At 34.5% G+C, this 24,871-nt stretch overlaps 1 protein-coding gene across 4 annotated transcripts in view; it reads left to right on the top strand.

Annotated features, from left to right (window-relative positions):
* Nucleotides 1-24,871, top strand: part of BMPR1B (bone morphogenetic protein receptor type 1B) — a 282,027-nt gene that overhangs the window by 154,389 nt on the left and 102,767 nt on the right. The window contains exon 1 of one of the 4 annotated variants that reach the window (XM_079154772.1): nt 16,739-17,634. The exons of the other annotated variants lie outside the window; for them this stretch is intronic. The gene's annotated coding sequence lies outside the window, so the exon portion shown is untranslated. Of the gene's footprint in view, nt 1-16,738; nt 17,635-24,871 lie in introns of those variants that run through there. 4 annotated transcript variants of the gene reach the window in all.

The raw sequence follows: 24,871 nt of genomic DNA, 5'->3' as shown, positions 1-24,871 counted from the left end.
GTTTAACTGGATCCAGATGACAAATTTGATTGGTAGTTGTTTCTTGGTCCAGTGTTTGAGGTTTGTGTTGTTAGAAAAAATATGGGGACAAATTAAGACAAGGACCCTGTTTTGTTTGTTTCTGTATATCTGGTACTCAGAATAGTACCTATCAAGTTGTAGTATTAAATAACTGTTTGTTGAAAGAATGAATAAATGATTCTGTAACAACTGAGAAAGCAAGTAAGTATTAAGTATTCTGGCCATCCTTTTCTAAATCGATTCTAAAGTTTTTTTTTTTTTTTTTCCTAATTCTAAATTCTCTAATTAGTATAAATATGTATTGATTTAGCAAATGTTATATCTATCATCTTTCCAAATTAGAAGCTAGCCTATTTTATTGATAGAATTCACTTATATGTAGATTCAGAATTACAAAAAATAAGTTTAGTAAAGCCAGACTTTTCTGGGATTCAACCGTCATGATTTGAGAAACAAGTAAAAAATCTGCTCACCTGTTTAAATTGTTCAATTTTACTATGTTATGTAAAACTACAGCTAATGTTAAACTAACTGAGTTGCATTACTCTTCAATTTATATTGCATTTTATATAGTGTGAAAGCCCATTAACCTGGTTGTGAAATAAGGTTTGGAAATGATTGAAACCTCTCTTTTAAATTGGGAAAGATTGTACTTGTACCTTTTATCTGATTTTATCATTATAACATCAAAATTCAAAAAGAGGTTTAATCCCTCTTTGATCTCCATCTTTTATATATAAGATGAATCCTTAGAAATTAAGTGGTTAGATTTGTAACTTTTGACTACCAGGGATAATTTACCACTGGAGTCCTGAGTCAACACTGGCTATTTTGAAATTTTATTATTCCCAAGTATTTTTTTTTTCCACTAAATTCTAAAAAGGACATTCTTCTAAGACCAAAATGATTCTGCTGTATGCAGAGTGTCATCCATTAATCCCTTTGGACTCCTCAGTGTATGATGAGAAGAGGCAGTAAGGCATTGGCCCTTTGTCAAAGTGTGTTCCTTGGGCCCCAGAGGTCTTGAGGAACTTTTGGGATATCTGTGAATGAAAAACAATTTTCATAATACTGAGATGTTATTTGCCTTTTTCACTCTACTGATATTTGCTCTGAAGGTTCAAAAGCAATGGTAGTTAGGCACTGGCACCTCAGTACCAAAGTAGTGGAAACAACTATGTTATTTGACATTGTGGTGTTCCCTGGCACACGATTGAAGGAAAAAAAAAAGAGAGAGGAGGTGAACTTTTAGTTTTAAAATGTCCTTAATAAAATGGTAAAAATGATTTGTTTTATTGTCATATTCCTCTTTAATATTCTGTGGGATGAAATGGAAACAGGCTTCCTGTTACATATTGAAGGACAATGATTTTACTCAAGGAATTCCTGCTAACCTAGTTCCTTTTAAATGGAACAACACTTCTAACTGAAAACATGACTAAAAGACAAACTATGAAAATTCAGGGTTGGCTATGGGGTAGACATTTTTTTGAAAACTAGTGAAATAAACCTGTTACTTCAAAGAAAATAATTGACAGTACTTGTGAGGGGGATAAGATTTGAGGTTTTAAGTAAAAACTCCAGTTTTAGAAAATGTGTAATTGCCAGTATGACATTGAGAACATTCAATATTATAGTCCTTTTGGGTTATACGCTTTGTATTATTACTAGATGTGATATTTGGTTACTGAATAAGGGAATTTGTTACCCTTGGGAAGTTCCAGATGACTCAAAGAACTGCTATTTCCAAATGATCAATGCATGACATAAAATGATACATGGATTAAAGATTGGTTTAAAATGGGAGATAGTAGAATGGATTTTAATGTAATAAGGTACATATATTTGATAATGGCTCAGATTCTGCATCCTAACTAAACTTCAAGAAACTAGTCATTTTTGAATTTTAGAGTAATATTAAGAAAGAATATCCACAATGTCTAAAAAGGTTATTAAATATTTCCCCCTTTCCAGCACTCCATGGGTAAGAGTTAGGATTGTCTTTATTTACATCAACTAAAGCAATTTAGCATATTGAATGCAGAAGCAGAATAGAGGCTCTGTCTCCTGTTAAGATTGACACTTCTCATCAAATTATTTTTCCTTGGGGAAAATGGTTATATTTTATGAAAATACTGTGGTAACATGTAATAGATTTATTGGAGTTATTTTTTAAAAAATCAATATTTTAGAAATACTTGTTGTAATTTCTAATATGGTATATGAAACAAAGATAAGTATATACCTAAAAATAAACCTAAATAGCAAAACATAAAAATACAGCTAAAAAGTGTAAACAAACATAGATAAATACAAAAGTTTACTGGATCTTTCATCCTTTTTAAGAATGTCAAAGAGTCCTGAGACCAAAAGGTTTGGTGACATAGCTCTCAACTTCAGGTTAGAGCAGAGAACTCTGCTCTTCCCTAGTTCTGGAGTGACCATGCTTACCATATTAGTACTGTCTCAGTGTAATATTATCCTTTCCATTTTTACATGTTTTGATAACGTTCACTGAATGATTACCTTTTATTCTCCAAATACCTGGTTAGGTATTAGGAGTTATTTCAAGTAAAGATTCTACCCCCTGCTTATTTTTAAGTTCCTCTAAGTCCAGGTCTACACATTTTAGTTATGTAGATTTCCCTAATTATGACACATATGTTGAGTATTTAGTTTATACTTTGCTATTTTCTTGCAACTTTAAATATATGAAGATATAACTTGGTCTTTGCTTTCATATTTTTGCTGTTACTGTAACAGTGATTAGCTAATGTTTAAGTCAGGGGGTCATTTTTTCCTGTGCCCTGCTTTCTTTCTGGTATGTTAAAAGGAGAAAATTGGTAGATATCTTTGAACCACATTGAATGTATGACTATAGAGATGAGAACAGAAGGGTAACAGTATTTGCAAAGGAATCTCCAGATCTCCCCTAACTTTTGCAAGTTTTGGGGCAGCAGTACAAATGTGGAAATATAGACAATATGTTAAAATATTTGAAAGTTATAGATTAAGCTAACATACTGTTAAAATAAAATATTCAACAAATTATTTAACCCCTTTTGCTGACAAATATGTGGTCTTATCCATAATAGAAAAATATATGTAAACCAGTAGTTTATACTAACTAACTACAGATAGCCCAAACTCAGAATGATTGTTATTTTCCGTGAAGGACCGTGATTTATTCTCTGGAGACCCAGTAGCCTTAGTCAGACAAGAAAAGATTAGAGAAAAGGATTTATTCTCATTTTGGGCTCTTTCAAACTTTCCTTCTAATCATTTGACAAATCCATAGAGGACACACTCACCTGTCTTTGAATGAGTGGGAACTCTCATCCACGAGAAGGCTCAGTGATTATCATCTTTATACTCTTTCTTCCATGCCTCTGTGCACTCTTACCATAAGATGCTCAAGTGAGGGATCTCAAGTGTTCTCTTCAGTATTCAGCAAGTCAGGCAAGCAGCCTCCTTTTAAGTTTCTTAAATGAAATTGAAGTTGAAAGGCCTGGTTCCACTGCAGAATTCTAAGATTTTGTTTGAATTCTGTGCTGGGCCACTGCTGCCTTGGAAGAGATGATCTGACCGTGCTCCATGACCACCTACCTTTTCTTTCCTTCTGCCTTCTTACTATACTACATGGAACTTCTTTGGCATGGATGTGGACATCATGGCCCTTTGGTTCAAGCCCTGTCTCATGTGGTCATCAAGTCATTGCCCCTGGTCCTGTTTTGGGCTAGAATTGTGGACAGTTTCTCTGGGAAGTAAATTCCAGGATCCCAGGCATGCAATGAATGTTTGAAGGGAGGAATGGTAAAGGATACAGAGACAAATTCCCTTGGAACTCAATGGGTCAACCCATAACTAGTGGAGCATGCAAACAAAAAGTGTTAGAGCCAGTAACTGGAAAGTGTAGACCTCAGGAGAGGGACATTGTTGTCTATACCTTAAGGCAATATTGATGTGGGCCATATATGATTTGTACTGTATTAGAATCATCAGGTGTGATTCTTAAAAATTCTTTCTCTTAGGCTTCACCCTTTACTGTGTCTGGAAAACAGTGTGAACCAAAGAAGCAGTTAAGGATGTTGTCAGTCACGTGTAGTGTCTGAGGTCTTTCCTGGGGAGATGAATCTTTCCACTTAGTACCAATATTTCATTGTGGCTTTTAAAAAAAATCTCTTTAAACCTGTAATCTAATTCTCTCAGCGATTATATGAGTTTGTTTTTCCCATGTTTCAGAGTATATACTGTTAATGCTATTGGGAAACTGGGGTCTTGAAATGGCCTTAGGATGTGTCTTTCCAAGTTTCTACATTTTTATTCATCAGGGTTTGCAAACAGCACTTTTGTAAAACAGTTCCTGTATAAAGTGTTGTTTCCTGAGAGATCAGATGCATTTATATCAACATAAAAAATAAAATACTCTTGTGAAATGGGTAAATAGTTATAGAATCCTTCTGTGGGAAAGAGGGTCCTTTATAAATTTGAGGAAAATACCATCACTTCAGTAAAATCAGTTTTTTTTTAAGTAAAGCCAATTTTATTATATAAATTAAACTATTTATTGATGAAATAATTATTATAGAATGCATGTTGGTCATATATAAATACGGGTCTAAAATTTGCATTGTGATTTTACCAATAATTTGCATTTACAGTGCTTTTTTCCTCCCAGATTTTATTTATTTAGCGCTATGGAGTTATACAAAATAGTGGAATTTGTTGTTGCATACTTTCCATGCACACAATATAAGAATATAATTTGGTTAATTTCATTTTTTAAGATGTATTATTAGGTTTCAAGAATGATATTACTGTCAACAGAGAGTTATGAATTGAGTTGGAGGTCATATGGAAATATCTATATTGTTTTTTGGAAAGTATTTTTTTAAAAGAGCAAATAGTCAGGTTTAAAAGTGACTAATAATAGTTCCATAAAGCAAATAATGAAGCCATTTACTCTGCACTTTTTAGAAAGTGTGCTCTTAGGCCCATAAAGTGCTATTTAGTAGCCAGGGGGGTGCTAGTTACCAATAACCATACAGTACTCTAGTTGTTTCCCAGAGTTAATATTAACTACCACAGATTTCTAATTTATAATGTGAAAATATTTTAGTCACTGGATTACCTGGATTATTTAGTATTTTGTATTCCTGTGAAATACTGAATGACCACTTGTTCATGGACTGACATGACTTTTTTATGCTACTATTTGTGGGATTATTATTTTGCCTAACTAAAATGTATTCCTAGTGATATGTATCTACTGTTTATCAAAACTTTTAAAGAAATAAGCCTAGGATTCAGTTTTGGGTTGCACAGACAGACATAGTACAGTTAAGAAATGGAACCTGAATGGGAAGAGTTAATCTTCAAGTTCAGCTAGAGCTATGTTTGCTGATCCTTTTCTGCTGCTGCTTGTTAATTGGCACCTCGGACTTCATACTAATTAATGGGATAGCAAGGGGCAGGGGTGCCATTCTATTTTGATAATCCTTGTCAGCAATATCTGTGTAATCGTCTTGTTTAATTATAATGAATGTGCAATTGGGGTACATGAACTTTCAACAGCTTTTTTTTGTTTCCCATTGGAAGTTCACTGGTCAAGGACAGTTTTTCAATTTGTCACATATTCAGGTTTCACCACTGCAGTTACTAATTCATAGAAATGAAAATCACTAATGGAGGTAACTTGTTTCTTTAAAACAAGACAAGTACAACTCAATTCAGAGAAATGAAAAAAAAAAATGCTTCAGTTGTGCTTTTTTTTTTGAGTGAGAGTGAGAAATTTTGTTTAAATAGAAACATTTAATTTTAAGAGGACTTAATGGATGAAAATATTAGAGTAATGTTTTCTCTGGAAGGAAGAGCCTAGGCAGGAAGTCAAAATAAATGGAACTGCTTTACTTAAGAATTTGCAAGGTTTAGCTGTGAAGTGACTAGATAAATGATTCTGTTGGAAAGTTAGGTACCTAGTATATGATGTATATTTTGCTCATTTCCATTTTAAAGAGATTTATGCTTCCAAGTATAAATGTAAGTTTAGGTAAAATAAATTTACCGTATAAGTAGTTTTGAAGTTGGGGGACTGGTCTTAAAATTGTAATCTGTGCAGTGCATTATTTATTTGGGGGAAGTGGGAGAAAATGAGGGAGGAAAAAGTCAAAAAACACCTCCTTGGCTGTTAATACCTTGAAACTTAGTGGAAAGGAAATAGCACCCAATTTATAAGAACTCCAATGTAAACAAACAGGAGCTATGATAGGAAGTAGCACTAGGGCCAATTTATAAGACTTGGTACATGTTCATTTTTCAGATAAAACTTCCTGTACTTACTCCTAACCTTTTGGATCAGACCAAAATCAAAATAAATCTTCCTCAAATAGTGAAAAGAAACATTTAAATTGAATGATATTTTTGGAAAATCAGAAATAGTTACTTCTAGTATTGGTACATCGATAAAATTTTGAAGTATTATTGAAGATCAAGTAAGTTTATATGAACTTAGTTGTTATGCACTTTATAGTTTACTATATAATAGTGAAATTTTACCATAACGTATTTGTATCTAACCAGATATGCTTGATTCAACTTAATTTAGATTTGTAATTAAAATGAAAATCCAGTTTTTAAATCTGAGGTTCTCAACCCAGAGGGAGTTTTGTCCCCCAGGGCACATTCGATAGCATCTAGAAACATTTTTACTTTTACCTTCGGAAGGGGTGGAGGTGACATGAATAAATGAGGGAATGCTGTCTAGTATCCCATGATGTGGTACAGGCCCGCAAAAGAATTTTCAGCTCAAAATGTTAATGTCTCTGGGATTGAGAAACTTGCCCTACCTCAGTGATGTTGTCTTCTGATGAAATACTGTTTTATTTATAATCAGTGGATTTTGATGATGCTGAAACTTCCTGAAGAAATGCTGTATTCACTGAAAGAAATAGTCACATGTGGGTATGCATGTTTTGGGTTGTGTGTGGTTAACTAGCAATAGCACATTTCTAATTTTTATTTTTTTATTTTCCTCATACATTATAAATTGTCCTTCAGTGATAAAGTGATTCATGGGGGGGTCCAAAATATCCTGGGAAATTGTGTTTACAAATTCTTTGTTTTTTTTCTGTCACTTCACACTGTATTTGTATGCAAAATGGAGGAAAGTACAGTACTCTGTTCACCTAGAAAATATACAGTGAATGTGGTACTTTGTCCTATTGCATGACTTTTAGTTTACAGAGCCTTGTGTGATTTGCTTGGTGTAAAGTAGTTGTATGTTAGAAATTTTTCAGAGTTTTAATCTGTGAATAGTAGATAAAATTTAATGGGCTGGGGACATAGCTCAGTTGGTAGAGTGCTTGCCTCACAAGCATAAGGCCCTGGGTTCAAATTCTCATGCACCAACAACAACAAAAAAAATTTAAACCATCTACTTATTGTAAAACCAGTAGATTGATTTGAACTTAAACACTTTAAATTTTAATATTAACTGCTCATTATTTTTCTTTCATGATTATAAATGCTGATTAGGGTGTATCACATGCCCTTTTGGCATTTTGGTATATATCATTTATATAAAGTTACTAAATCTGTTCTTACTGGTTTCCGTATATAATAAGGCAGAAATGCTATGCAAAAATTGTAAAAATTGTATATATTACAAAATATATAAGGCCTGTGTAAGTTAGGGAGCATAAAAATACTTCTCCCATTGCACCTAAGAAATTTTAAGTTAACATTCTACATATTGTTTGAATATTGACTGACATAGGTGGAAATATTTGCTCTTGGACCTTCTCTGTTCTCAGGTGTCCTTGACAAAGCGTGTTGTATCTGAGAGCTGTGTGAGCAATGCGAGGGGCTTCTCCTGTGTTCCTAGGAGATAGCTTGTTAAGTAAATGAACAATAACTTGTTACAGAAACAATTTAGCATATTTTTGCATTTTGTTCCCTGGGGCAGAAGAAACAGGACGTGCACCCTGGCTAGTAGAGCTGTATGTAGAGAACTCCTTAGATGGGGAGAGGCTTTGTGCACAGAAACACGGAGGCTCATTCAGCTCAGTGACTGTGGTACATTTTATAAGGAAACCTGTGTCTAAAAATAGATGCTGAATGAAACTTCTCTTAGAGAGCAGGGCCATATGGTTTTTAAAGGGCCACTTTGTTTTACTGGAAAGAAAATATGAAAACTCCTCATTTGGAAGCAAGTCTTAGTAGTGGCTGTTAGAACACATCTTTTGGGGCATTGTTCCTGGGTAAGTGTTCCCAAACATGTTTTCTCACCACATTGTTTAAGTAACAAGCTTAAATAGCCTTTTTCGTAATTCTGTTAGAATGATACGAGAAATCATTTGTAATCATTTGGCATGGTCAGTTTTTTTTTTTTTCCTGTGACTATTGGGAATGTTCAATATGTAGAGTAAGATGTGAAATTGAAGCAAATTGTACTGAAGTTACAGGTGACCTTTGTTATTTATAGTTACATATTAATTTTCTTAAAAATTTATGTGATATTCCTAGTCCATAGTTTTACTGTTGTGTCATATGAGTAGAAAGTATTTTTATTTCTATGTTTATGAGACCATGTAAGAATAGAATCAATTTCTCTGGCATCAATGAAATTTCTCAAATTTGGGTTTAGGAAAAAACTAGGTGAATTGAGTTTTTAAATGAAACTTTTTTAGAGTGATATTAAAATAGTATATTTCTTGAAACTACTACTGCTAGTTTAAGTGAATGAGAAAGATTTAATGTAAAACCTGTTTTCCTTCTGACAGAAGAAAAGAGTATGTCCTTTCCTGTTGCAGGAAGGACTGAGTTACACATCATCAGTGGTATCTTAGCGCTTTGGCTAGATGTGGGAAATGGAAACTACCCCATTAGCAGGGCCTTACTCTAAGTTCCAAATGAGAACAACCTCAGATGCTTTCTTTACTTACATAAACACAGAGCAGGTTGAATATTGTTTATTCAAAATGCTTGGTTCTAGATGTATTTTAGATTTCAGATTTTTTAAAAATTTTGGAGTATTTGTATATACATAAGGACACATCTTTGAGAATGAGATCTGAATATAAACACAAAATTCATTTCTGTTTCATACATATCTTACAGATATAGCCTGAAGGCAGTTTTATACAGTATTTTTAGTGCACCTACATTTTGACTGCAACCAATCACGTTAGGTCAGGTTTGGAATTTTCTACTTGTGGTATCATGTCAGAGCTCAAAAAGTTTTCAATTTTTGAATGCTTGGGTTTTGGAATCACCTGAAAATCTTAATTTTCAACCTTAGAGATGCTCAACCTGTATGTAACTTCTTTATAGAAAAATTACCAAATTTTATTCTCCTTAATGTGACAGTATTTCCCATTTGTAATGGGAAACTCATAGGACTCAAAATATGAAGCCTATTATTTTTCCAGTTTAAATATATATCCACTCAAAGCTTTTCTCCATACCTTTCTTCCCTCCTGTGAGACCTCTGCCTTCTCCTGTACAGAACATGGTGCCAACAAAACTTCTAGTATGAAATGTTTTAAATTTATATGTTCTTTCCAACTATTATGTCAGAGACTCTTGTACTTACTTCAGATCTAGAAGCAATGATGGCAAGCCTTCAAGACTCACTTCTTTTAAAAATGTGTTTATGTGCATTTGTGTAATATGTTTCTGGGTTCTTACCTTTGAAGCACATGCCCACAAATGAAACAGACTTCTCACATCAAATGTGGTTTAATATATGCAAGTTTATGCACATGCACGAGAGTGTATATTACAGCATGTTTTAATGTGAAGAATTTAATTTTGGGTAATCTCTTATAAATTACAAGCTTTTGCATGTGATACATCATTTGTTCAATGTGACGGTATTGTGAGCCATAAGGGAATATTGGTTTTATAGCAAGAACTGATGCTTAGAGGGATTAAATGACCTACTCAGTATTGCAGTAGAGCTGTGACCCTTAGTCCAAGGCACTTTCCAGCAGACCACACCAAAAACACATTTCAAAAACCAATAGAATGACTCTGCTTATAGTACTGTTTAATTTAGAATTACTGGATCTTTAATTTAGCCAAGAGGCCAAAATTCTTAGCCACTGTAGTGGTGATTCTTTTAGCTAATATATTGAAGTCTTTCTCTGTACAATGCATATTCTTAGAGGTCAAAATGATACTGGCTTCTCAGTATATGTATAGAAGTACTAAGTATCAATCAACTTGGTATTTTGCACTTGAATTTCTTTGTAGCCATTTTTATCTGATCAGGTTCTCAGAAGTTGCTGCTTTAGTAGGTTATAGTACACAGTCATGAGGAGAAGGTGAATGGGACAAATTTGAGACTTGACCTTTAAATGTGAAAGTGATTTTCAGAAGTATCTTCATTAGGAATAGGTATCTTTTGAATATCTGTTGTAGAACTTTAATAAAAAATGTCAGTTTTCTAGAATTTTTTTTCTGTTTATGTTAGAGTAGGATTGTTTATCAAGATAAAGAATATTACTCAATTTGTGTTATGAGTTTGAAAGATTTAATGCAGTCTTTAATAACTTTAAGACAGCAAATATTTGTCAAACATTTAATATAGTTAAACATTTGTTTGATTTTTATTTTAGCTATCATAGGTTTATAATTGCATTTATGTGTCACAGGTATGCTTGACAGTATGTACAGTACATCTTATCCCACTTTATAGAAGTTGGAACCTAACTTTATTGTATTATGTGGAGGCTTATATTCAACTCTTTTAATTTATAACATGTAGGTAACATTTGTGATTTCTATGATTCTGAAATCCTGGTTATGAATTCAACCCCAAATTATAATATTAGAATCAGTTCTAAAATTATAGAAAGGCATAGCCTCCAGAATACCATTGTAAGGTTCTACCTTCTACAAATTGATTTTCTGTCCTTATTTACTGTCTATGCGAAGCATGAATTGTCACCATTTCTTTCTCCAAGTATTTAAAATCTTACGTCCTCAATATCATTATGAGTGCTTTTCATTTTCCTGAAGAAAGAAATTCTTTAGTATTTATACAATTTTTAGAGACTATTAAATTTTTTTCATGTTTATATTATTTTAGATCAAATGGTAATTATGAGAATTATTGCAAAACTTGATTTTCTAAAATGTTGTTGTGTGCTAGCTAAATTTTTTTGAAGTCTGTACTTTTTATAACACAAAAGGCAGATTTTTCCTAACTACATATTTAAGGTTATCTCTAGTCCAGGTTATTATTTTTTTCTCTAAACCTCATTAAAAAGGAAACAGCACTCCTTTAGGGTCAGCAAAACAGCTAGCTTTGTAGAACATGATGAAAAGAAATGTTTGTTAACAAAGCTCGAAGAACCTGTTTCCCAACTAACATTTTGTTTTGTGTGTGTTTTATTAAAAAATAAAACTAGAGCTAGTACTGATTGTTTCATGGATTAATTCCTTGGCTTCTGAAATGCTAAACCAGTTATCTGAACTTATCTGATTAAAACATGAAGTAGAAAACCAAAATTTCTCCCATTTCTTATCACCAGATCCTGCATGCTTTTCCCCCAGTATGTGATTTTGAGGGGGAAACTAGGCTTGCTTTATTGTTCATCTTTCCTTTTGAACTGGATGATAAATGCAGAGCCATCATGTCAAACCTATTCTGAAAACTTCCATAGTAACAATGAAACCTTTGTGATGAAAATAGCACAAGATGGCTATTTACCAACTTAATAATCCTGGATTTATTTGTTATCCATATTCCAGTGTACTTTTGCACATAACTTGTCTTCAGTTTATAGGTACGGAAAACATGAATTAAATTACATTATTTAAAAGAGAATAAAATCATTTAGCTTTTAGTCTTGTCCTTTGATCTCCAGACCACTCAGATAATTAAATCAATAGATGAAATGCCCGTATTTATGCACATAGATTATCCGGTAAGTTCTATACTACTTCTTGGTGCTAATAATGATCTTTTATGTTTGTATTAGTTTTTGCTTGATAGTTCTAACTATGTCAAAGATCTCTTATAGTTATCTCTTGTAGAGATAAACTTTCCATAAGGGAAGAGCCCCTCTAATAAAGGAAAGTACACTATTATTCAAATGATTTAATGATGATCATCTCTTCTGTGTAGAAGCAACAGAGAGGCAGGGCCAAAAGCATTTGCCCCAGGAGGTTATATATAGTATGATTGGAGACATTCCTAAAGACAATGAGGCACTAGCATTTGTGTAATAGGGAGGCTGTTTCACTCTGAGTGCTCATGCTGGAATTAACTGGTGTCATTTTGAAGGAGTGTTTTGCTAATTGGCATCTCCCAATTGTATATAATGCCAACACCTTTTTCTATTAATTATTTCCCATAAGCATAGCTCAGTCAGGTAAAACTGCCTACAAACTTATAAAGATTTAAGAGGAACTGTTGCAATTTAATTAGTTTCCAAAAGCCCTCTGTGAACTTAACAGTTGGTTGGTATTATTTGTGTGATGTTTTGTTGTTTGACGTTGGAAGCGTTATGTTCCTGTATTGTGGTGATGGCCTGCTGAGTAATTGCAAGGTTCATTATACTACCAGGACTGTCAAGGGGGGTTTATGGATATTCATGTGCAGTGAACCCTTGAACTTGAACTGGTCAGTCTTGTCTCCCGGGGCTGGAATTGTGTTTACTCTAAATGGCAGGAGAAACTTTAATTATGGAACCAGAAAAGAGGCAAAATTATCTAAGTTTAAAATGGCAAAGGATTATTAAGATATGTACCTGCACCTGCCTCCCAATAGATATGTCTTTACTCTCAAGAAAACTTGTTATCATTTTTTGTAAGGTTTAGAAATTTTAAAAGATGTGTTGTTTGGTAGCAAATGTGTGGTTCCAAAATACATATTTCTTTTAAAATGATGTTAGAAATTCATTATTTCGACTGTAGGAATTCTGTATATTGATCAACTATTAGTCAAAAATGAAAATAAAAATATTTATATGAAGTTAAAATGTGATCCAAGTATCAGAAAACTTTTGGAACTATGAAAGAAATTAAAAAGTAAAATTCAGGAAGCACATATATTCATGAACATGTAGTTTTGTATTTAAGCTAAAGTATATCTCACAATAATTGGAAAGATCCCTTTATGAGTGTGTCTCCCCAGTAAATTTTTACGTTCTTGAGAACAGAAATATTTTCTCAATCTGTATGTCTTATACTCTTTCAGTGCTCAGCACATAGTGCATATTCAATAAAATCCTGTGGAACTGAATTGAAGGGAGCTGAGAGAGAAGATGGCATATCGGAGAGGATTGCTATGGAAAATAGAACGTTGTAACTGGAGCATGGGGGGCATGAGAGGTGGAATTTGAGAAGTAGGCAGCTCAGATACTTGTGTTCACAGCAGTTAAGACTCCATGCAGAGGATGATATAGTGCCATTGCAGAATTTTGTGTAGCTTATTACTCTGAGAGCAATGCACAGGATGAAGAGAAGAACAGTAATATGAAACCGTTCTGATTAACCAAGCTGGCATATGGTATCCTGGAAGTCTGGGTTGAACATATACCTCCCCCTCCTTTTTTGGAAATATTCTTAAAATTTTTCCAAATTGTGGTAAGGTACAAAAACTAAAATTTACCATCTTAATAATTTTTGTTAAAGCTCAGCAATGTTAATATGTTCACATTAATGTGTGGCCAGTCTCCAGAACTTTTCATTTTGCAACGGTGAAGCTCTGCTGGTCTGTTTGGGCTGCTATAACAAAACACCACAGACTGTGTGGCTTAAACAGCAGACACTTATTTCTAACAGTTCTGGAGGATGAGAAGTACAAGATCCAGGTGCTGGCACATTTGATTCCTAGTGACGGCTCTCTACTTGCAGACTGATGCCTTCTTGTGTCTTCACATGATGGAGAGAATGGAAAGTGGGAGCCAGTGTCTAAGCATGTGTCTGGTCTCCCTTCCTCTTCTTATGAAGATATCAATCCCATCATGAGGAACCCATCTTCATAATGTTATCTAAACCTAATCCCCTCCTAAAGGGGCCCACCTTCAAATACCATAACATTGGAGGCCTTCAACATAGGAACTTTGTGGGGACACAAATATTCTTTCCATAATAATATCTATCCATAAACAACTCTCTCTCTTTTTCTCTTCCAGCTTCTGGCAACCACGATTAATTTTATTACTCCATGAATTTTATTACTGTAGATATCTCACATAAGATAAATATTTGTGTCTTTAAATTGGGTTATTTATTCACATAGTGTAAGGTTTATCATGTAGCATGTTTCAGATTTTCCTTTGTTTAAAAGATTGAATAATATTCCATGGTGTGCATATGTACATATATCACATTTTGTTAATCCACTTATCCACCAATGGATGGTTTTTGTCTGTTTTGAATAATTTTGCTGTGAAAATGGGTGTACGCATGTGTCTTTAAGACCCTGCTTTCAGTTCTTTGAGGAACTGCCATATCGTTTTCCATAGCTGCTGTGCCATTTTATATTCCTACACAAGGGAAACAGGACACAAGGGCTCCAATTCTCCACATGCTCATCAGCACTTGTTATTTTGTGTTTGTGATAATACTCATTCTATTGAGTGTAAGATGGTATCTCATTGTGATCTTGATTTGTGTTTCCCTAGTGATTAAGCATCTTTGCATGTGCTTGTTGACCAGTTGTATATCTTCATCCAAATGTCAGTTCTAATCATTTGCCCATTTAAAAATAGAATTGTTTGTTGTTGAATTATGGGAGTTCTTTCTTTTATAGACATTGATCTCTCATCAGACATTTGTTTTGTGTATTTCTCCCATTCTAAGGGTTGCCTGTTCATTTTATTTGCTGTATCCTTTGAGGTACAGAAGTTTGAAATGTTGATGTAGTACAATTATCTATTTGTTGTTGTTGTTGTTGTCAGTGATTTGGTGTCATAACCAAGAAATCATTGCCAAATGTAGTAGCATGAAGCTTTCTTTTGAAAGTTTTATAATTTTAGCTCTTAAATTTAAGTTTTTGATTTATTTGAGATAATTTTTGTATATGGTATGAGTCCAGCTTCATCGTTTTACATGTGAATATCCAATTTTCCCAGTATCATTTGTTAAAAGGTCATTCTTTGAATGATCTCAACATATTTGATGCTTTGTATATTTGACTAGAGCAGAAGGTTTTTATTACCTGGAAAGGAAGGAATGACATTAGAGTCAGAATCGTGGGGAGATGCTAGAGACTTTCTAAATAGGTCAATGGGTAATAAGTTAGTCACTCATAAGTGAGTCTAATTAAGTTTGTCTCAAAGAGGAAACATTGTTAAGAGATTATTGGTAAATAATCATGATTATTTGTATTTTTGTGAATGGAGAGAGGAAAAACTTGGATGAATAGCTTTTCATCATGGAAACCAAAGGAAGAGCTTTTAGTAAGTGGTTATTAGTAAGTTGTAAATAACTTAATCTACTTTGCAAGAGGAGACAATTTTTAAAAATTTTTTATCCTAGAGTTTATCCTTTAAGAGGGTGGAGCTTAGCATAGACACCCCAACTTGCAGAGATTTGGATGCTGTCACTGGAACTACTGCTTCATTTGGAAAATGAATGAATAAAAAGTAATTCATAAGGAATTACAATTCATTTGGAAAATGAATGAATAAAAAGTAATTCATATTCATAAATGAATGAATAAAAAGTAATTCATAAAGTAATGGTTATGTCAAATCAAAAGTGCAGAAGGCAGGACTTAGTAGCTCCCTAAGCCAGAAAGAAGACATCAGCAGATATTTTTCATTTGTTTTGTAAGGATATGTACAATAAACATGGTGTGGGATATGTTAAAATCATGGACAAAGATAAATGACAGGCACCCCCACCCTAAGGAAATGTAAAATGTAGTAGGGAAGATGGCATGCATAATTATAATATAGGGTAAAGTAATAAGATAAATATTATAGAAGTAATACTGATTAAATGCTATAGAAGTTTAGAAGAGGAAACAATTAGTTTTGCCTAGAGGACCAATTTGATTTTTCTGGAGATATATATATCTCTCCAGGAAAAAAAAAAAAAAATATATATATATATATATATATAATATATAATTTTCCAGTTGAAAGTAATAGAAAGCAACCATGATTAATTTATACAGAAATGAAAGGTATTAAAGGTATCTCCTAAATCATAGAATTTGCAGGAATAAAAAAGAATTAACCTTAGAAGAGACACAGTCAAGAATAACACTTAAAATCCCGCCCCAGACAAGGACGCTCTTGTCACTAGTGCTTAGCATGGATGCCCCAACTTACACTGTTCTTATTGTCCGTGCTAGGTTTGGATGGTGTTCCTGGCACTGGTGCTGTTACCACCTTTGGGAAATAATTGTGGCCACTACTGCTCCTACCTTGCCAGAATGAATATGCTGGGGTACTTCTGTGGGCTTCATGTGAAGCCTTGCACAGACACACATATGAGATTTGGAGGTTGTCAGTCATGTGCTCACCATTTTGAAGCGTAAGTGCGTGTCTTACACTTCATCCTCTCTACCTTCAACTAGTAAAAATGCCCAACCTATAGGAAGGGGCAGGATCTAAAGCTAGGTGGCTACAAAAGAGTGGTGATATCCAAAAACTGGCCAAGATTGAATTTTTCTGGCTATAGGAGAAATCTTAATATTTAGACACTCAGAGGCAGTTGAAAATATAAAATGATCATTCAGGAAAAGATTTAGCCCAGTGGTCAAAGTGATGCTAATGAACGCCCTGATATTAGGAGTGAACATCTTTAAGAGAAGAGATTATTGGGAAGGAATCATAATCACCTGCATTTTTGTAAATGGAAGAGGTAGGAGCTTAGATAGATGGACCTTCATCATGAAAACCAAAGGTAGGGCTTCTGTTGAGTACATGGTAATTGTTCAATTTACTTTTAAATCAATGAAGCTCTTAAAGCAGTCACAGTGCCCAGTGTTAAAAAAGGGCCCAAAAGCATGAAGACTAAGAAAAATTCATTTGTTCATCTTTAAAGAAGAGATTCATTAGAATGACAAAGGTAAAAAACCAGAAAGCAAGTAGGGTTTACAAGGAAAAAGTAATTAGGTTGAGAATAATTACTGGCATCAAAGGTCAAGTACTTTAGGAAGAGAGGAAGAGAGAGAACTTACAAAAGAAATGCTTTCGAAAAGGGACTTACTGAATGTCTTCTGTTGCATAATCATTGCTTCAAGTGTTTAGAGTAGGTCAGTGAACAAAATGAGCAAAAATTAGTGTCCTTGAGGTCATTATATTCTGCAGGGTTGAACCAAGACTGACAGTGAACACTTGACATACCAGGTAAGTAAATTATATACTTGTTAGATAGTGATAAGTGCTATTGGGGAACAGAAAAAAAAACTAACCCTTTTTAAGAGACATGAAGGCTTGGGGTAAGGGTGGTTGTGGCAGTAAGGCAGGTTTCTTTGAAAAGGTAAGCTTCGAACCAAGATCTGGAGACGATGGAGGAAGCTGGTCATTATCTAAGGAAAGTTTGTTTTCAGAGGAACCAGGAGATGTATCATGGCGAGCTGGAGAATGAGTGATATTTTGAGCATGAGAAAGAGGGTGAAGACTGGGAGAAGAACCCAATGAGGTAATTGAAAGCTCGATCTCATAGGAGCTTGGAAGTCTTGCAAATAAGGAAGGACTTTGCAAGGACATACCACTTAGGCTAGGAATTGGCAGCCATCTGATGTTTTCTGTAGCCAGACATGAGGTTAAAGTAAAATTTCTTGAACGGTTCAGAAAGATTTCAAACTTAGTTTCCATAGGTTGTTTCTATTTGAAATCACTTCCAGAAAATGGTAATGTAAAAACCAACACAAAGAGATAATGTCATAAAATCAAGGCAGAGTGAAGCCAGATCCTCCATTTGAGAGGTAGAAGGTGAACTGTGATGAATAACTCATGTTTCTTTTGCCTAAATTTGTATTGTGAAGTAATCGTTTTTTGTTCTGTTGTCAATTTCTAATTCTATACATATCATTTTCATAGACAATTGAAAATACTTATTAAGGAAGTGATTCTAGAAGCAGCTACTCCTTGAGAACTTCCTCATTTTCTTTTTTCTTGGCACATCATTTGGTGGAGGTGCTAATGAAATGTACTGAGGACTTTGAAGTGTTTCCACAATAAACATTTGGGAGACCTCAAAGTGGAAATTATGGTGACAATTTAAATCCCATTGGCTGTCTTAATAGGCCTTAAATCGTTATTTTACTCATTTTGGTTGAGGTTGAATTTGAATGTTTCATTTGGCATAATCCTTAGGATAACTCACTGACTTTCTCTCTTTTCAGTGGGGAGTTTGGTGGTAGCAGAGAGAGCTACACAGAGTGCTGACCAACAGTAGGGAGGGGTGTGGAGCAGGCCGATCAGATAAAGGAATGCTGTATAACCAGCATACCAATAATGCTTCACAAGAGCACATTATGATTTCATGTCTTCCTACTGGACTAATACAAAATTGTTTTTGTTTAAAATATATCACTGATTCCTTAAGTTCATCCTCTTTACCTCCATAATTTAAGCATCTCACTTTTGTCATTTCCTACACATTAAATATCTTCTGTTTCTGAGAGGGCACAGAAAGAAGTGCCAATACCTACATTTCTGTTTCAATTTTACTAAGGCTGAAATCTTGTTTCCCTGTCTTGTAAAGTTCTTGGATAGAATATGGTCTATAAATACAGTTTTGTTTTCTTTTCTTTCTTTTTTTTTTTTTTTTACACAAACTAATTGTGTAAACGACCAAATCAACCTTTAATTTTCTGAAAATGCTCCATGTATGAAACCATTTAGAAAGGCTTTAACGAGATTACCAAGAACTGTTACTTCTTGTAATGAAAAAAAAAAAAAAAAATTCAGGGCACTAAGTAGTGCTTTTGTATCTGGGACAGACAAAGGAAGACAAGGGTGTGTGTGTGTGTGTGTGTGTGTGTGTGTGTGTGTGTGTGTGTGTATACAAGCACATACCTATTAAAGAGATACCATGTTTTCAGTCATCCTTTTGGTATCAATTAGTGATTAGGAACATATTTCAGTATACAGTTGACTGGGAGAATATGATAAGGTTCAGTATATCATAGACTCTGAGTAAGAATTATGGAGTTATTGATTCTTTTATTTTGAAAATACTTTTCTGTGTACATAGATCTCAGTGTCACTTTAAACTATTGGCTTCCAACCTTTATATTTCTTCTAGCATTAATTTTTGAAGACCACTAAGAGCTAAGTCTGCTAATGAATGTGTAAATCACATACTGACGTTTAGTTGTGCCATTGTTGAGGCTTTCTATGAAAAGCTAGTGTATGCTAAGTGAGAACAAAATATCTTGCTGTTACGAATGTCTTCTCTTCTATTTAAAAAAAACCATTTTTCCATATAACTCTCATGTTTAGGTATTTTGCAGAGTGGAAAACAGATCTTGGAGGAGCTGTCTTCATCTGGCATATGGAAAAGCAGCTTCAGCATGCCCTCCTCAGGGGTTTAAACAAGAGCTGTGCTGTGTGCACCTTCTTTATTACTAAAGCATATTCAAGACAGCTACAGGAAAATGTACAAGATAAAGTATAGTTTTTGTGGATATTATCATTTCTATTAAAAATTTCATTTTCAATTTCCTTACATCAATTCAAGTTAGATTTACACGAATGCCATACACAATGGACTTTAGGATGAAATAAGCATGTAATAATCCTCTTTAAGAAATTGGTTTTGATATGAAAGTGTGTTCAGCATTTTATAAATGGCTAGTATGGGAGGCAAACAAGTACTACTAGAGATTTTGATTTGCTGCTCAAGGATGCTATACCACTAATTTAATAAAGAAAATAATCTTATTTTCTAAATGATCTTAGAATGTCTTTAAAATAGAGTGCCTGAACCAGGTGCAGTGGTTTATGTCTATAATCTCAGCAGTTCTGGAGACTGAGGAAGGAGGATTGCAAATTCAAGGCCAGCCTCAGCAATTTAGTGAGGCCTAAGCAACTTAAGGAGACCCTGTCTCAAAAAATATAAAAAGTATTGGGATGTAGCTCAGTGGTAAAGTGCTCCCTGGGTTAAATCCCTAGTGCCAAAAAAAAAAAAAAAAAAAGAAAGAAAGAAAGAAAAAAGAAAAAAAAAATAGAGCATCTGGTAATTTAGGTTAGTAACTCAGCATTTTCACAGGGGTGTGGAATTTTCTCTCTCTGGAATTCAGGTGTTAAAGTGTTAACATTTACACAACCAGCGTGTCTGATGTTTTTTAAACAAACGACAAATGGCCTTTTCTCATTTAGTTCCCTGTAAGTGGGGCAAAGTAGATCTTCTGAAAAGGTTTTCTCTTGGCATGAAGAATCCAGGCTCTTTTATTGCAACAAAGTCAGACTCATCTGGGGAGGAAAGGACTACTCACATGTTCCTGCAGACTTCATTCATCCACTTTTCTTCCTCCTGAGTCTGCAGTGCTGTCTCCCTCTATCTTCTAAAGCACAGGCCTGTTCCAAAGAAACAAACCTCTTTCTGAGGCCCCCCTCCCCTTAGTTGCTTCCCTTGTGAAATGGGTCAGTGCATTCAATGACTGTAGGAAAATTTAAAAGAATGTATGCCAAACACTGCTTTAATTTAATAATAACCTCTGTATTTGATGATTATGGCAATTATTTTTTATAACAATTTACATGCTTAAACTCGAGTTCTGCCTCTCAAAGCAAATGAAACCCCCGACTCTGAATGTATGCTGTGGCTTCCAGAATGTTTGGCGTTACCCTCCTCTGATCTGTTTTACTCCAACCCTCAGAATTTCTGGCAGCCATGTTTCCTGAATGAACCTCACCAGCTTCCCAGAGTCTCTGAATTCTCTATCTACTGAATGGACTATTTTTGCTTTAGATCTTTCTTATAGAACAAAAGCAAATGGGTCCCTACGTCCTGAAGTATTGGTGTCTGGTCCTGTAATCAATTTGTGGGACTCTTGAGGCACACTAAGTATTCTCATCAGTGAATGGGAATGGCAGTTCTTATCACACAGGGAGGCATTGCGGATTAAATGTCGTAACATGTTAGAGACAGGGTGATACCTAATAAAGAGTTACAGCTGGCCACGTGGTGTATTTCATTCATATATCATTGTCATTGCCATTCTGTATTTATTTGAAAATAACTGTGCTTGTATTCTCTGGGTTTCTTGCTTCCCTTCTCCTACCTACACATCTTCCTTCCATTCATTTTCAGTTTTTGGCCTGAGATAGTCCTATTCACCTGGTGATATGATTTGCCTTTTACATGCAGAATAACCTCAAGTTTTATCTATTACCTAGTTCCTTACTACTGGGTTACAAGTTTGATCTTATGATCCTTTAGTGGAGTAATAATCAAACCAAATAGTAAACTAAACATCTATGCAAAAGTTGTGCATATATGAAACATCTAGAGGTTAGCCGTTTTTCACTGCAGAGTTTATCTTACAAAATAGATTGAGTTAATTTTCTGTGATAGTTTAAATCATGTAAGCTGCCTTTAATTCTCTTCCTACTCTATTAATATTCAGTGCTTTGTTTTCTCATAAATTTTTGTTTAAGTGTTGAGTGTCTAATCTTGTTTTGTACGTAGGTTATGCATATAATTTTTATATTAATAGAATGACAATAGTTTTTAAAGAATTCTGTGTTCTCTAGGAAAATGATATTGCCATTGATTTAAGAGAGCGTTCTATCCCAAAATTCCACAAAGCATCTTTCTTTGAAAGATTCGGTTTTGCTGATGATCAAATTATGCACTGTAAATATATACACAGTTTTGCAGTGTCATAAGAACACAGTTTGGGGCTTATTTGTTCTTTGTCAAAAAAACAGCCTCAAATTGCAGTGACAGTTCCAGCCTGTAAAGAAGGTGTAGTTATGTCTACTCCAGAATATTGGGCTCTTGCCTGTTAACAATGATAATATTTATATTTGATGAAAAGCAACTTAGGCTATTGACTGGTATTGAATTTATATCAAGATATTCTCAGTATTTCGTAACAAATATATTTCCTCCATCACTTACATAAATGCATCAGAAAATAAGTATAGTTATTAAAAAATTTATATGCTTAATTTTGAAATATAGCCTCAATAAAATATCCTCAGAAAATATAGCAATCTGAGATTTAGTTTATAGTAAAAGTTTTGAAACTGTAAAGCTGGAATGAAATCTGGTTGTCTATTTATGTGTGAATTTTTTTGTTGCTAGTGGTAACTATAGAGAATTTTTTTAAAGGCACCCTTTTAATAACAATGGTTTCCCCAAATATACTGTGGCATTGCTTTAAATTTTATTAAGCCTGCCTTGGACTCCCCCTTCTTATCCCTGAGTAAAGGGAAGAAAAGTTTGGCAGGCTCCATGCTGTGTGCTTGATTGATGTCCAGAACATCTGAAGGACTTTTGTGTCCTGCTTGCTCTCCATGAGTGCATAATGTGTGAATACTTAAGGAAGGTCAGCCCTTATCACATGTAATCTAGGCCTGAAAGCAGATCAGCAGTGACAGTCATATCCCGTAAGTAAGGACACAAATCATCCTCTACATGCTTTAGACAAGTTGTGGGATATTTTGCCTCTCTTTTTACCCCTTCCCACTCATGGGGGACCTTGGCAGAGCAATGAAAGCAGAGAAGAGACGTGCTCAGAATAATGTGTCACTCTTTCATGGGAGGAAGGGATTGTTTATTTGTAATGATGTGATGGTCTTTCACTGTGCAGCTGAGGGGAGCTCCGGGTTGTTAATGACTAGTGATGTGGAATGCTGCAAATTAGACGGGGTGGGGAGGCAGGAGGCAGCCTGAAAGCAGACTGAAGTTGTGGTCTTTATAAACTCCAACGTCAGGGGGGAAGTTTTTATACCTTGAATTCTATTGTTTGATTTTTGTTTTCTTTTTCTTTTTGTCCTCATAGTGAGGTAGTTTTTTTTTTTTTTTTTTTTTTTTTTTTTTTTTTTTTTTTTTATGTTAGTGTTTAGTTGAAAATCAGAATAACAAAATGAATTACCAGTACAGTTCTGAATGCTGTGTTCTCTTTTCGGCACAACTCATGAAAGTTTGAAAAATATTTTAGTGGAAGACTGTAGACTGAAAATGCTATGGCTTCCAATCAGAAGAAGGAAATGACTTCTGTTTTTAATACCTGTTTGAACAGAAGTTTAATTAAAAGTTGATTTTATTCCAAACAGTATTAGTAGGGATGCGCAAGTAATAAAGAGAATAACTTACCTTATTATTCCCATTAAGAATAAATTAAGAATTTTGTTACATTTTCCTGGGTACAAAGGAAAATATTTTCATCTTATTCCTAAAACTTTACTAGTTATAATCAGCTGCAAGAAGTAGTACCTACAGTCAGTTTATACAATATAAATTAACCTGTAAAGATGCCTGCAGAAATGAAGGAATTGCTTTCCCATGTCTGTAGGATAAAATCAGAACTTGTACTTTTGGGATGAGAGCCCTCTCCAGCTGCTCCCAGTTTGCTCCTCCAGCCTCATTCCTCTCCTCTGTAGGCAAATCCAGTTTCTCTTGTCCCCTTACTCAGTAATGTCTGTGCTGGCTTTTCTCTTTGCATAGTATTTCTTGGCCCTCCCTTCACCCACTTATCTTTAAAGACCTGGTGTAATGCTTCTCCCAGCAAGTTCAGCCCCCAACCTCCCCTTGGGCAGAATGAATGCCTGCTGTACTTTCTTGTTCTTCAGCACAGGGGGCAGATACTTGACTGCATTGTCACTGTGTATGTGTCTTCACCTATTACAGGGTAAGCTTTATATTGAAACCACATACTGATTTTTTAATGTCCTCACCTCCCATTCATGAGACACAATCCCCCCAAATACAGCAAAAAGTGAATGTGAGAGAGTAAAAAACTGTGTATGTGTGTGTGCGTATATATGTGTATATATACGCATATATATAAAACTGTATATATATTATATATATTTTATATGTATATATAAAATCAGGAGATTTGGGGGCTTTCTATGTGAAAAAGTGAGTCACAAATTGAAATTGGTAATGAGATATTCTCATTTTAAAATGATTCAGTGGGGCTGGGGGTATAGCTCAGTTGGTTGAGTGCTTGCCTTGCAAGCATAAGGCCCTGAGTTCAATACCGCAAAAACAAACAAACAAACAAACAAACAAACAAAAAAAAAGATTCAGTATACTTCTTCAAATTCATGAATTAAGTAAGAATAAATTTGCTAAAAGATACTTTTAAATTTGAATATAATTTGAATTTTTTTAAACCTTGACTTAAGAAATATTTTTATACAAATAATAAGTAGGATGATGCGTCCTGCCCATATTGTGTGATCTCCATGCTGCTCCTTTTTCCCGTTCTTGCCTTTCTCTCAGGTGTGCCTTCTCAAAGTAAGACCTTTCTTTTAATCTTAGAGCTTTCACTGAGGCCTCACTCGGTGTGAGAATTAACTTGCAGAATTAAGTTGGCTGTGCTAAAGGCCAAGCACCTCAGACTTTAGCCATGTCGTTCTCCTTTCCTGTAATTTTCTGCTTGTAGATAAAATATAATTAATTAGAGTAGAATGTTGGGCAGTTCAGGGAGTCAGTGTGACAGTTCACCAGCAGCCACACAACCCCTGGCTGTGTTGGTTGTAGGTGTTGCAGTCAGCTCCACAGTTGGGAAACCAGGGTGTGGATTTAACTGCAGAGAAACCAATTATTGATCTGGTACACATAGAGGACTAATTAGATTGGATTTTAGAAACTGAATCATTAACTGTGGCTAAAATGATGTACATTTAGATGAGTGGGTTAAGTCATATGCAAATCTGGATCACATATCTGGCCAGCTTTCTGATAAACA

Source organism: Sciurus vulgaris, assembly GCF_902686455.1.
Source record: "Sciurus vulgaris genome assembly, chromosome: 9".
Classification (NCBI taxonomy): Eukaryota; Metazoa; Chordata; class Mammalia; order Rodentia; family Sciuridae; genus Sciurus; species Sciurus vulgaris.
The sequence above is the reverse complement of the archived record's forward strand: the minus strand, read 5'-3'. Positions and strand labels throughout refer to the sequence as shown.